Source organism: Pinus tabuliformis, chromosome Q (assembly GCF_031772625.1).
Source record: "Pinus tabuliformis cultivar Carrire ecotype Pingquan chromosome Q, CPIR1, whole genome shotgun sequence".
Taxonomy (NCBI): Eukaryota; Viridiplantae; Streptophyta; class Pinopsida; order Pinales; family Pinaceae; genus Pinus; species Pinus tabuliformis.
The window spans coordinates 531,525,351-531,529,725 of NC_142296.1; positions in this window are offsets into that span (position 1 = coordinate 531,525,351).

The following is a 4,375-nucleotide window of genomic DNA, read 5'->3' on the forward strand; positions in this document are numbered from 1 at the left end:
CGATACCACGCGGAAGCTCTATGACGGATTTTTCACCGTTCATAAAACAGTTGTCCATGTGCATGGCCTACAATAGTGGAGCAAAGAGTTTGTTCAAAATATCAAGAACATACATGCTGCCATCGCCCATGTACAAGAGTGGACAATGCAGTACAAAGGGGCCCCACTTGACTTAGAAAAGAAGATGAAGCCACAGGCAGAGCTGGAGAAAGCAAAGGTCTGAATGTTGATCCAAAACTATGAGAAGCTCGCCTCATTCATCAGCATCATACATGCCTCATATGTGTGGTTGTACAATATTTTTGATGTCATGGTGAGAAAGCACTAGATCCTATCAATCGGTTCCCTCACCGATGCTAAACCCAATAACCAAGTCCGGCTAGAGATCGATGAGTGCTTGGACCAACTAAGACGAGAGGCCACCAGGAAAGACTTGGAGATGAACACACACAACATGCATAAGTAAATTGATGGTCCTAGAAAGGTCAACACCATGCTGATCATGATTCAGAATGAGTTGGATACAACTTCCAAGCCCATATACCCATATGCCATGGAGGCTAGGGTCCGCTTCCAGAAAGACACCATCACATAATACCAAGCTTGGCACTGATATGTGACTGAGAAGCATCAAGTGGATGTTGCTGAGCTGGACTTTCCCCAAACTCCAGAATCATAGTGTTGTGTCTTGTTAGGCTGTCTCTATCCTATTTTGTCTATATGGGTACATGTGGAAAATGTAATATTATTTGTAAATATGTTGTAAGTGAAATTCCAAGTGTCAATATTGGAATATGAAAAGTCATCATGTAATGTAATGTGTCATTTAGTGAAGAAGTTGAAGAGTCATGAGGGAAGTCAAAGAGTCACAAAGGGAATGTCAAGGGTCACCCCACCCTTTGTTATAAATAGAACCTCATAACTCATAGAACGGGCTTTTGGGAGCCAAGCTTTTGGCTAGGCTTAGGCTTAGAGAAGGCTTGGGAGTATTGTGAAGAGCCTTGGCTTCTCCATAATGTAGAGTGAGTATACTTTTTTGGAGGAGCATGCGTTCTTGATTGCAATGTTCCACTATTGGGGCTCGTGGTCGTCAATGGTTTATGTATGGATGGAACTTTCACTTATAATAATAAAATCAGAGTCAACATGCTTTCATGCATATGTTAATGTAGTAGGACTATTCTTGTTGCATTGGAAATGTATGTTATTTAACTTACGCATATGCTTATGAACTACTTTGTATGCATTTGTATGAATCTGGTTGAATGCGTGTTGTTGGATAAACTCATCACATTAACTTGTGGATTGTTCTGCATTTTAGCTTGTGATGTCATTCCGCTCGTGTGTTCCTTTCAAGCTATGTAATATTACATGCTTCTAAGGGGCACACTTCATTTCCCCCCTTGCGTGTTAGAACCTTCATGCATCACACTTGACTGTCTGTAGGGTCACACACTTTCTCTCACCCAAAGTTGTCATACTTTCCTTTGCGCGTTACCGTGGTCAAGGAATTACACTACCACCCACTGCTGGGACTCCTACCAAATGGTGTGAGCTCTAGTTGGGACTTCATGTCAGGGATATCCCCTTAATGTTGGTGGGTCTAGTACCATCAACATAAAGTGTAGGTCAAATGGTTGATCAAGGGTATGATCTCACATTTAATTCCAAAGGATGTGAAATAAGAAAGAAGGTTTAGGAAGATTAGTAGCAAATGTAACTAGAGGAAGTAATTGTTTGTTGTTAATATATCAAAGGGGGAGAATATGCATAACAGATAGGGGAAACATCAATTTTCCATTGATGTTAAAGGGGCATAAGTTGCAAGCACAAGGAGAATTGTAGATAGGGGAAATTCTATAATATTATTGTAGAATTGATTGAGCATTGCCATCAATGAAAGGGGGATAACGTTGGAAATATTGTTTTCATTGATGTCAAACATAGGGGGAGAATACTTGTGTCCAAGATAAATATTGGAAAATGAAGTTTGTTGGAAATATTGTTTTTAGACTTTTGATGCCCTAATTGGATACCCTATATTTGAAAGCATTTTGACTCCAACACTTAGCTCAAATGAGAGTTTAGGATATATGGTTGGAAAGGTTATTCCGATATATTTCCAATGGTATATGGCGCTCCCTCTAAGTCCATAAAAATGGGGAGATATAAAATATATTGTCAAGATGACCCAACCAAAATACAAGCAAGCCCCATTTGGATACCCTATCTTTGAAGGAATTTTTAATCCAATTACCTATTTCAAATAGGAGAATAGGATATATGGTTGGAAGTATTATTCCGAGACATTTCCAATCGTATATGGAACTCATAAAGATGGGGTCCCCCTGAGACCCATTGTCAATACCATTGGTGGTCCGACTTACCTCCTAGCCAAGTTCCTCGCTGCAAAGTTGAGACCCTTGGTTGGGAAGACTGAGTCCTTTGTCAAAGACTCAGCTTCTTTTATTGAGGATCTTAAGAAAATTAAGCTTGAGCCCGAGGACATTCTGGTAAGTTTCGACGTGGTCTCTCTTTATACTTGTATTCCTATCAATGAGGCCATGGAGGTAATTAATAAGCTAACTGACCCTGATACGGCTATGTTAGTTGAGCTTTGCCTTACCTCCACCTTTTTCAGCTTCGAGGGAGAATTCTATGAGCAGACTTGCGGAGTTGCCATGGGCTCCCCCCTGTCCCCTGTCGTCGCTAATCTCTTCATGGAGGAGTTTGAGTCTAAGGCTTTGGCCTCCTCTCGTCTCTTACCGAAGCTTTGGAAAAGATTCGTTGATGACACTGGTGTTGTCTGGTCTCATGGTCCTGATGAGCTGGATCGTTTCTTCAGTCACCTCAATAACCAATCCGCCGCCATTAAATTCACGATGGAAAAAGAAGATAATGGTTGTCTTCCGTTCTTGGATGTTCTCATCTCTAAGAAGGTGGATGGTTCCTTTTCTCATCAGGTGTTTAGAAAGAAGACGCATACTGAGCAATACTTGCATGCTTCTTCGCATCATTTCCCCGCTCAGAAGTTAGGGGTTCTTAGCACGCTTGCCACCCGTGCTGTAAGAATTTCTGATGAGGAGAGCCTGGAAACGGAGAAAGCTCATCTCCTAGATGTCTTTGAGAAGAATGGTTACAATAGGCACCTCGGTCAAAAAGCCTTCCTCAAGGCCAAGAAGGAGCCTTCAATCCGAAGGGTTCCTAAAGATCATATCATGGGTGTGAACCTTCCTTACATCCAAGGGACCACGGATAGGATTGCGAGGATTCTGAGGAAGTACGATGTGCCCGCAACTTTTAGACCTCTCAACACTATCTGTGGCTCCCTCAGGTCTGTGAAAGACCTTATTGACCCTAAGGACATGAAGGGCGTCTATGTCATTCCTTGTTCCTGTGGGACCCCTTATATTGGTGAGACTGGTCGCTCTATCAATCAACGGATTAGCGAGCATTCGGCTGACTTAAGACATGGTAGGACCAAGTCCTCAGCCCTGGCTGAGCATGCGGGGAAGACTATGCATCATGTATGTATAGAAGAGGCTCAAGTCATTGCCAAAGTTGCGCAGTTTCACCATCGCAAATTTAGAGAGGCCCTGGAGATTGAGAAAAGGCCGAACAATCTTAATAGGGATGATGGCTGGAAGATTAGCAGTTGCTGGGTCCCAGCCTTGTCTTCCTAGCCTCCTCATTCCCCTTTTGTTAGGTCTTAGGGTTTCTGTCTTCCCTCTCCTTAGGATTGGAATAATAATAAATATAGATTATTTAATAAATATGAATTATTATAATTTAATGACCATTATATTTAAATAATAAATATGGATTATATAGATATTATATATTTTCATTTTTAGATATACATATACCTTTATTATTAAACGAATACATTTAGTTAAATTAACTAATGAATTCTTTTAATATATAAGTTCCCTGATTTAGCTAATTTCTAAAAATAATAAATTATATAGATTTAAATTAACAAATGAATTCTTTTAATATATTTACCTGATTTAGCTATTTTCTAAGAATAATAATAATTAAATATAACAAGATTATTAGTGGTTTGACTAGGGTCATTAGGTCAAAATTAGCCGTTAGCAATATAGCCGTTGGAGTCTCTGCACACTCTATTTAAACTTGCTAAGCCGGATTGGTTCTTCAACTTGTCCTGACGATGAACCACACTGGTTGGTTCGAAACGCGTCGACAAAAGATTGGTTATGTGATTTCGCCGAAGATTATCTAAACAAACTTAATCATAGTTTAAAAAAAGCAAAGGAATGGAGTAAAGAAACTTTTGAAAACTCAAAACACCAATTTAAGTAGGTTGAAGTACAAATCTTAGACATTGAGAAACATGCATGCACAAATTCTT